The 10,870-nt window shown below is 40.6% G+C and overlaps 1 long non-coding RNA gene across 1 annotated transcript in view; it reads left to right on the forward strand.

Moving 5' to 3' along the window:
* The window catches only part of LOC135418559 (uncharacterized), a 128,261-nt gene extending 119,109 nt beyond the window's left edge, over positions 1-9,152 (forward strand). Inside the window, exons 5-6 of the long non-coding RNA XR_010432520.1 lie at positions 2,547-2,725; positions 8,421-9,152. This is a non-coding gene — a long non-coding RNA (uncharacterized LOC135418559). The remainder of the gene's footprint in view (positions 1-2,546; positions 2,726-8,420) is intronic.
* Positions 9,153-10,870: the final 1,718 nt, after the last annotated feature.

The raw sequence follows: 10,870 nt of genomic DNA on the forward strand, positions 1-10,870 counted from the left end.
CCCTGAATTGAAGAGCTCCCAAAAGCTTGGGACTTCAGAAAAAATTTATCCAATGCTTTTCAGCCTTATTAGTCCATAATCCCTCACCATCACTCTTGGCAAGAAGGAAACATTGAATTTCCAGGGAATATACAGAGACTTCACAGATGATTCCTCCTCTTTTCAAGTGTTTTTTCCACAAGGGGTCATTGCAGAGCAGAGCAAGGATGACTTCAAAATTAGGTGATTTTTCCCTTTTCTAAAATAGAGTAGACATTTAGATGCAATTATTTTAACTAGAATTGTTAACACTATTAACTTGTAGCTGAAAAAACACCATAATGTCTTAATATTAATTATTTGGTTGGTGTTCAAGTCAACTACATTTAGACTGAGCAATGTTTTAGTATAACTACATTTAAAAAAAAAAAAAGGGGTAAAATACAGGAAATTGCCTCTGTGTATAAATGAAGCATTTAAAAACAAGTGTAGATTTCTGTGCAGTAATTAGGATAAAAAGAGAAGATTGAAGATGAGATGCTTCTGAACGGAAAATTAAATTCAGCCTTAGAACATCTAAAGAGCAGATCAGAAGCAATTGCAAACCATCAAACTGCTGTTGAGTTCCAGAGAACTGCTTCATGTTATGTTTCTTTTTTCTTTCCTTTTGTTTGGCAAATAAAGCCTTTTCAATAATTCAGGCAAATGGCTTGATAAATACAAATAATTGAGCATATTAAGCTTAAAAATAAAAACATATTTTATCATATGTAACTTAAAAAGTAATCATATAATTAATGGGTGAAAAACAGAGAGAAAGATTGCCAGAGATTAAGATTAAGCCCTGCAGAAGAGAATGTTCTAACTAGAAATTGGTTTAATTAATAGCACATTTTACATAATGATTACAGTGTAATTGCGCTGACTAGCAGAGTGTCATTAAATATATCCATGCTCCTTTACAACACCCTAAGGCTAAAAATAATGAGTTACATTGAAAATCACTATGCAACAGGTTCATAAATAACATTTAAGCCTATACAAGGCGAATACTTATAAATAATAAATATTTGCCTTTTGTAATTGAAGAAAAAATGACAGCCTTCTTTTTCTGCTCCCCTGTAGATTGTCATGTTATAATGCTGCAAAGATTTTTTCCCCTTGCGTTCTCTAGAAAGTGCTGAATAATTTATTCAAATGCTAATATTCCACATAGTCTGACTTTGAGGAACAAATATTCCTCCATAAAGAATAAATGCCAAGTTGCTTATTACCAGCTTCCTTCTACTTTGCATCGTGCGGTCCCCAAAAAACTATCACAGCCTATTCCACATGTCAGAGGAAGTCAGTGGCCAGATTTTCTTCCAGAATAGTTACATTCCTTTTTTTATTTAAAAATTACCCCTTCTCCCAAAATGTTCATCATGCTCAGAGCTGTTATGTAGCAACAGCTGCTCCTCAGCTCCAAAAAGGACGACATCATAAACCTGATAACTTTTTAATCTCCAGGTTTTCTCTGGTGGATCAGGAGGAACCAATAAAACCAGGTTTGATTTCATATCAGCGCTGGGCTGACATTTGAAAGACCCCCAAATGGTTGATGCTTAGTTATCGACACAGCAACCTCTCCAATGTCAAAATAAAGCAACAGAAAGCTCCATCCAGGAGATGGGAATGTTCTGGAGCACTCCAGCCTTGCCCTGGGTTGTAGCTCCATGCCAGTGTCATCCCAAGGCAGGACTGGCTGGGTGTCGCCTTCTCCAGAGGCAGAATTGGGGTAATAACTCAGATATTAGGGGGAAAAAAACCCCCTTTGAGTCCAGAGGTTTTCCATGCTCTATGTGTCATCCTTCCAACCCACAGAGCTGAATTTTGGTCTCAGATGAATAAATAATGGCAACAAAGATGAAGGAATTTCACCTAAGTGAAATAGGCTGAACACTGGAAAAACACACATTTTAATGTCAATGAGATATTTTTTGGCATTCTCATGCTTATTGTAGGTTTTTGTAATATTAGAACCAGAAACCTTATATTGCCTGAGCACTGATAAAACAAGTGTAAGCATCTACAGTGGAAAAACCAGCAGTTTGGTACCAAGAAAAAATATGGTGTTTGTTGGCAAGAAAACATTCTCTAGGTGAAGGTAGAAGTCTGATAATGCACAGAAGAATTCTTTATTTTTGGATGATACAAACCCCAATTGTCCATAACCATTTATTCATGTTTTTCTCTACCACCAAAATGAACACAGGTAAAAGTTCCTTGTTTCAGTCAAACATTTTTCCCCCTTTTATTGAAGCAGGACTGATATACCTTCCTATTCACTGAAAAATGACCCCTTTTTATCATTATCCTCAACACTGTGCAGATAGATGAAGCTACAGATATATTTGAAGAGTTTGGTGAAGCAAAACAGGAGTTAGTTTTAATGGAATTTAATTCCATTTTAATAGAATTTGCATAGTGGCAGGGCAGGTCATTAGGATAATTTCTTGGGTTTCTGTAGAAAACTACATTTGCATAATTGTTGGTCATCTTTTCTTTATTTCTCATGGTTTTTACAGCTTACAACATCCCACTGGGATCTCCAGAGCCCACTTCACTCCTCAGGAAGTGCAGGCAAAGGCGGGTATGGACTTCCAATGGGAATCTGAACTGAGGTGGCCACAGAGCAACTGCTCCTTCCATATCACACCAGGAGTGCCTTTATCCCACCAACCAACCCTGCTGACAGCCCAGGGAGGTAAGAAATACTGCATATTTCCCCTTGATCATGAGGAGACTGACAAAGTCTAGCTCAGGTGACTGGTGTTGCACCAACAAGTCAAAACTGAAGGGAAAAAGAATCCAGGAATTTTAGTCCTTTGCCTTTCCTGAGTTTTCTGACACGACAGTGCACTAATGAAAATTTGGGTGTATCCAGCCATCACTGGATGGGATGGGAATCTCCTACCATCACTGTGGGAATCATATGATGGTGTCAACTTTTGGAATGTTATTGAAGATCCCGGAAATAATAATTTTCCTGCTTTTTCACACCCCCTCCAACACCTGCAGACGTGCGATCTGAGCGCCTTGTTTTACCTTGGCGGGAAATGCTGAGTGCAAGCAGAAGTCAAGAAAGCTGATTTTAACAATTAGCACTCTTTAATTATTCCATCTTTGCTCATTGTTAATGCTGGATCAAATAACAAAACAAATATGATGAAATTCTTCCCTCTATGGTAAAATGTTCAGGTTTGCCTGTACTGCCCAGGCTCCAAAAAACAAGGAGATCAAGAATTACTTACCCTGAACCTTGGAGGGGATTGCAGCATTTTGTAAAAAGCACAAAAATATGTGTTTTTTACAATTAGATAGTTTGTCCCTCAATTATCTCTTTTAATACCTTAATTAATTACCCAAATAATTTTAAAAATCATACCTGATATAGGAAATGTAATGCATTTATTTGGATCCTGATCCAGAGCCAGCTGATATCAGAGGTCCTACATAGGCAACCCTTTTTATTAGTAGTATAGAAAAAAACAGGGATTTTTTTTTTTGCCACAGAAAAAGGAGTAAAACTCCTGCAGACTTAAAAAGTTTCAATTTGCTTATCTGCGTTAAGACAAAACACCCCTCTAAAAGTACAAAAGGGCAGGATTTAAAACAAGAAGAAAGGTTAAGAAAGATTAAGAAAGAATGTTTTCCCCTGTTTATTCACTGCTGCTGGGCAATAATCTAATTTCCAGTCTCACGTCTCTATTTCAGCCCACATATGGCAGTAATATTGGATCTTCAGCAGTGCAGCTTAACCATGACTAAACAGGTTGATGAATGTCATGCATCTTATCATCATACATGCATATTTTTAAATATAATTCACTTTTGATCTGCACCCTTGTGCAGTGGTGAATGAAAACAGTTAAGATTTCTTCCACTGTCTGCCTTTAAATGTATTAAACAGCCCTGCTGTCAATAGATTATATTCTTGTACAATGATAATAGCCCAAAAAACTAAGAGGCCTTGTCAGGAATTGCAGTTGTCACAGTTTGATGCAAATGATTTTACTTGGTGTTCATCTGCTGCACAATCAGCTCATAATCTGGATATACATCACAGCATGACATGGAAATTTCCTGCTACTCTGCTTTCATTTCCAGAGGCAGCAATCAAATGAAAACCATTCAACCTCACCAAAATGTATAAATAATTTTCATTCAAACATATTAACAGTCAAAATATGAGAATTTATCACAGAGCACTACGCCTTTTAAGAAGCAATAAAGACTTTACTTTTTAAGCATATTTCTACTTAGAAAAGTAATATGAACAGTAAGTTGCGAGTTTAAAAGAGGATTTAAAAGTCCAGACATGGCACCAAATCTTCAAACTTAAGTGTGTTGATGCTGCTTTGCTCCACACACTGCTTGGGAAAAAACAGCCTAGAAGAGCGTTGGGAAAAGGGGAAACAAGGGGTACTATTCAAATGACTGCTTTCCCCTCAGACTTGCCCCATAAAATAAACATATGTATTCAAATATAAAGAACAGAAAATGAAATCCTGTGGCACAGAATCTGGTGGTACAGCAAGCAAGATTTCCTTTATTTATCTCTTCATTTTCATTTATACTCTAGATTAGATTTTAATTTAGTTCAGTTTAAGGGTCTTTTTCTTTTGACTACCATTAATATTTAAAGTGATGTTACAGGCAGGAACACCCCCAAAAATACCTCTTTTAAAATACATCCTGTGTAATTCAAAGATACCAAAGGAGGATGGGGCTGAACTCCAGTTCCACCAGTGCCAGCCATCAGTTATCTCCTGTTTGATCCCTTTTTGGTCTCTGCCCATGGCAGGGGGTTGGAATGATGATCCTTGAAGTCCCTTCCAACCCGAACCAGTCTGCAATTCTGTAATGAAAATAACAACTGAAGAAGGCAAATATTTGCCCTGCCTGCCTGGCTATGGGGAGGCGCAGGTCTGGAAGCATTTCCAGCTGCATTCCCAGTGGGAATGGTGCTGGGGGTTACTGGGAGCATTGGGGCGCAGCACCATCCCTGCTGTGCAGCATCAGGGATTAGTAGGGAGAGCCCAGAGGGTGTGGTACACTCCTGTGCAATCACCCTGCATTTATTGCTGAAATGAACCTTTTTTGGGTGTAGCAGCCACAGGTTTGCCCTTCTTCCCGAGCCACGCTTCCGTGCCACTATTTTCCCCAAATCCATTCACGCCGGGGAATCACTGAGCTCCCTGGAGCCTCTCCAAGGAGGAGAACAATCCCCTGCAAAGCCAAGGAACGGAGGAACAAAGGATGGTTTGCTGTTCTTATTAACAGTGGTGCTGAAAAAAATCACTGCCTCCCTATAAATTGGGTGCTTTTTTTGAGAAACAGGTAAAAACTGCTAAGATGACAGTTTTTCCCATTTTTCCAGTGAGTGTGTCTGAGGAAGTAGAAGTGCAATAACCTGGGGTACAGCAGGCTCAGCCATTTGAAATAAAACTTTGCAGTACTAATGTTTTTGTAACTGCTTTCATATTGTAATGATATTTTTCCAAGCACTGGTTTTATTTGATCTTAAATACCTTTTTGGGAAAGTCCAGTGAGCTGACTCTAATAAAATCATGCTATTGAAAAAAGGTTTAAGTGGAATGTTCAGAATAAATTACAAAACTGCATGCAAGAATACCAGCTAGTGCTGCAATAAAAATCTGGAAATGAGGATTCTTGCAATATATTTTAAAGAAGTAGTATACTTTTTTTTTGTTCCTTTTTTTCCACAGAATGTTTCATAATAGAAAGCCTTCACAACGTAAAAGAGGGTGAATGAAAAACGAATGAATAAACTGCCAAAGAAATTGCATTTTAAAAAAAAACTTGACTTTTTTTTTCCTTGAGAATATATTTCATATCATTTTCAATAACTTTTGGAAGATAATAGGAAAAGTAATTCTGTTCCATTTTGCTGTATCAAAATACTTAACTTACATCATAGTTAGACTGTCAGATCTCACTCTCTCTTACACACACAAATGTACAGACCCTCTGTACCCTCTGCTGTCAAGAAAATGACAGAGTTGGTTTTTTCCATGAAAACCAGTCCATGTAACGGGCTTCTAGGATCCAACCAAGGCTTTTTGTAGTCTTCCTCTCTCCTGTAGATCCCACAGTCAAATTCCTGTGGCTGAATACAACTCTAGGAGTAGAACAGGAGGGACTCACTTCTACACAAGCATCATTTTCTGTCTGGCTTCTGCCAGGGATCACCAGAGAACTGGGGAAGGCTTTTCCAGTTGTAACATGTCTGTGTTTGGAATTGCAAACCCAGGACTCCTGGTGATGTGGGTCACACAGTGCTTTGGTGCTTTGGACCCAGGTAGAGGAGCAAAAGATGTGACAAAACACTGACAAACCTGGGTAAGCACCCACAGAACCCCACAGCCACCCGCAGGTTCTCGCCCTCTTGCTGGATTTCTGTGAGGGTTTGCCAGGATTGTCCACACGCCATGTTTGAGCTGCTCTGCTATAGCTGCCTGGACATTCCATCAGCTTCAGAGGCAGGAAGGACACCCCAGCCCTCCAGCCTGGCGTGGTATCCTGCAGACAGCTCATCCAGCACTGCCCTGATTGAGTGAGGTGTCAGCTTTAAAGAGGGTTCTGATGGAGGACACTGATCCAGGTGACAGTGTGACATGTGCAAGGAGGGATGTGTGCTTAAATATTAATCCCCAGCAGCCATAATGCTAGTCCTGATCTGTTCTTTTCCTATTTAAGAACTTAACATGAACAGGAGACTTGGTGTCTCGTTGTTCTACTCCTCCACTTGGACTCTTCGGTGGGCCCATGTAGAGGATGTCAAACGATGAGGAAGGAGCCAAGCAAAAGGACCCACATTAGCAGCTCTTGGCTGAAGCAAAAGCTGTTGCTTTATATTCCACCCCTCCTTTAGCAGAGGACTTGTCAGTTGTCACCTGGAAATCTCTCCTGTCTGTTGTTCCTGCACTGTGAGGAGTAAGAAGACGTGGCCACTTACTTTTGACTTGTGGGCTGTCCACTGTCCCCGTCTTCAGGCAGCAACCTAAAAATATCTTCTCAGTATGCTTTAATTACAACTTAGTCTGGAGCCTGTTGCAAGCTGGTGGGCTGTACTGTATCTCAGTGCCTTCAGCCTAAAATCCTCTTTGTTCTTGGTGGCTTTGTACAACCTGCTCAAGCATCTCCCAGCAAGTGCAGGTGGAAAAGAATAAATCAGATGAGATTGCTCGCAGGAAGAGGTCTTCATGCTTCCAGTGCATCCTTCAACCTTTCCTACTCCCACTCCTAAACTTTGTTTTCCACTATTTAGAATTGTTGTGGCAGAGAGTGATAATTTCTTAATTGTATCTACCTACTCCGGGAGAAATCAGAGTGTACAAACACAACAAACATGCCATTTAAAGACAGAACTGCAATAACAAAAATTTGACATGATCAGGTTTAGTGCTAATTTGAGATATGTCAGTGTGGCTGAATTTGAGGCTGAAGCCCAGGAATCCAACCCTCACCTCCACTAGTGCTGCTGCTTCTGAGTCAGTTAATTCTTCACTTACCCTCTTTCCAAAAAGTGAATGATATTTATTTCCTTAGCTCATCAGAGAGTGTTAAACACTGATTTCTAAAATGGACATTGAGCATTTTAACAAACAAAAATAATTGCTCAGAATTTTTTTTGAGGCTTGATAAACACTGTGAGCTTTGGCCAAAGCATATTGGGTGCTTTTTTTTCCAGGTTTAGCAGGAGCTACTGGAATTTTCTTGTTATAGTTCAAAAAGATATGGCAAATGCTGGTAGCCATTGCCATCAGCCCTGTCTCAGTTGCTGGAGTTCACTGTGATGTTTATAAAAATGAAAAAAACCAAACAATTCCTGTCCATAAGGGAGAAGCTGGAGATTTTCAGAATTTAGGGAACTCCTATGGCAATAAAAGCCATTCAGGGTCCAGGAAGAATCTTTCAAGTGTTTTTGCAGCACCTAAAACTGTGATCCAAGCAACTGGATCCAATTGTGATTCCTCTGTAATTTTGGTGCCTAAAATATCTAGAACCTGGAGGCATTTCTGTTTCCCTAAGAATTTACAGGACTGCATCTACATGGAGATGGAGACTCCAACTCCCTGAGACACTGAGCACTCCCTTCACACCCTGTGGGTAACTAGACAATCATTCAGTTGCTTGGAGGGAAACAGGAGGGAATGGGACTTTGAAATACTGCACTTCAAAGTTCTGATGGAAACGTTCCACGAAGAAAACCATTGAGTGCCAAAGGAAGAAGTAATTTCCTTTATGGAGCAGCTTTGCCATGTCCTATTCTAATTCACACTTTTTTTAATGGGGAATAAATACCTACTCCACAAATTTTAATGACTACTCACATTTTTATTTCAGTAGCTTAATTATTTTTCTTTCAACTCTAGGAGGGGAAAGGGGCAGCACATTTCATGCTGCAGCCCCCCGGATTTTCTGCTATCCCATTTGAGCACTCCAGGAAAATTTTGCTGCATCACAAGCTGGAAGCACCAAGGAGTTCAGAGAAGTTCTGCTGAAGACCAGGACTGTTGGTTGCCTTCTGCCCAATTAATCCAGGAATCAGTTCCAGGTGAGTAAGGCCTTGTATCCATGCACAGCCACTGTTGATTTGAGTGGGATTCCTCAGCTGTGCCAGTCTCCACCACATAATTTCAGTTGCAAGATGAGGCTCCCCAGGAAAAGTGTCATAGAGTCAGAGAACTGTTTAGATTGAAAAGACCTTCAAGACCATCGAGACCAACCATTCCCCCAGCACTGCCAAGGCCACCACTAACCCATGTCCCCAAGTGCCACATCCACATGGCTTTTAAATCCCTCCAGGGATGCGATCTCTGCCACTGCCCTGGGCAGCTCTGTCAGGGCTGGACAGCCCTTTCCAGGAAGACATTTTCCCTAATATCCAATCTAAGCGTCCCCTGGTGCAGCTTGAGGCTGTTTCTTCTTTAGCAAGCATGATCTTAAGTGAACCTCCAACAGTAATTTATCCCTGCTCTCAGTTACCCTTGAAAGCTCAGAGCACCCTGATGTCTTACAAGGGTATTTGTGTGATTTTAAAGCCCAGAATTTACTTGTGGGTAAATATGATACGATAATAAAAAAACCAGTATCCCAACACTGTAGTGGCATGTGCAGGAAATAGTATTTCTTATACCATTAACTGTACCTGAGGTACCATACATGATCAGATATAAGTTCATACACAAAGCCCTGTTTTGTGTATATTAATTATATTAATTATACTATAACCCTTGGACGTGAAATATGCACACAGTATACCCGAACTTCATTATTAAAGTTGCATAATGAAACACATTTAAGTCAGGAAAAATATATTGAAGTTTTCTGGGCAATGCTTGTTGGACTCACTTGTGCCTCTTTCAGTCCCTGGTATCTCATCACCTCATTGTGAGCTTTCTTTTCTTCAGGATTCTTTGATATGTTCCCTGAATAATGCTTTTTAAAATAATGTTTAAAATCCTGTAGCAATAGTTCAAGGCCAGGCTGGATGGGGCTTGGAGCAACCTGGTCTAGTGGACCCCCGTGGCAGGGGGTTGGAATGAGATGAGTTTTAGGTTCCTTTCCAATCCAAACCATTCTGGGATTCTATGAATGGTAACCTGCCAGGATGCACATGGAGCAGCATGTGGGCAATTTTGCTTTCCAGAATGTTTCCTTGCAAGAAGCAGATGACAGGACAGATATCTCAGATCTTAATTCAATATCTAGGGAAAGGCTTGTTCCAGTGGGCCAGGCTTCTCTGACTCAGGCAGGGCATGAGGAAAGGAATAACGTGCAATAGCTGTGAAATTGGTGCCTCACACTATCCCCAGATTTGATCCATTTTACCCTACTCCAGTCTGTTCTTGCAGCAAACCTCAGTCTCCAACCATCCATCTCTTATTTCCCCATGCCAGAAAATTAAGCAGCTTCTGTCCCCCCTCAAAGAGGGGCAGGATCAGTTCCTGGAGGTGTGAGTGGCAATCTCTTCCCTGCTGGGTTTTTCAGCAGTGTCTGTACCTGGCACTACCTGAAGCTTTCAGTGTAGCATCCATGGAGCATCCAAGCTGGATCCATGCCCAGCGTAAGTGGAGTCTTCATGAAATTTAGATTTAAATGCCTCCTGAGCTCCTGTAGACTGATTATTTTTTTCCAAAAGCTTGTAACTCAACCAACTTTAGATAGGCTTTTGTGGGAATGCCAGAACATATACCCTTGATCACTTCCCTGCCAAATATCAAGTCTGCCCAAAAGGTAGGAAGAACTAGGTGATGTTAAAACTCTTCCAAGGGAAGATGGCCATTATTTTTTAAATTGGGAGATTACACTGAAACTCTGCACAGATGGCTCAAAGTTTGAAAAGCCTTTTTTTAAATTATTATTATTATTCCTTGGTCTCTGTTAGTTTGTAGAGCTTGCAAAACTCTCTCTGTGACTCAGTCTCCCCCAGGAAAATGTATTTCCTTAACCCTCAGGCTTAAAGAAGTGTATTTTGAGATGTAAGGCTGGTGTGCAGCCTACGAATGCCAGTTATCCTAATTGGGCCTTGCTTCCATTGCTTTTGGGGGGCTGTGACTGCCTCCTCCCAGGGCTGGCCCTTCTCTCCTGCACCTGGAAAATACTGTGACACCTTGCTGGGCATCCACAAATAAGAAATGGACAGAGGAATGGCAGGTCTCAGGTGTGAATTCACCTTTCACCACATTTCATTTCTATCCCTGCAAGAAAATCTCAGCCCAGAAGGCAAAATTGATCAGGGTACTTCAAACCTGCTATGTTTTAAAACTCAAACACACACAGTGATAGGAAGGGGCTGATAGTTCCTACAGCCCCTGAGAAT

Source organism: Pseudopipra pipra, chromosome 9 (assembly GCF_036250125.1).
Source record: "Pseudopipra pipra isolate bDixPip1 chromosome 9, bDixPip1.hap1, whole genome shotgun sequence".
Classification (NCBI taxonomy): domain Eukaryota; kingdom Metazoa; phylum Chordata; class Aves; order Passeriformes; family Pipridae; genus Pseudopipra; species Pseudopipra pipra.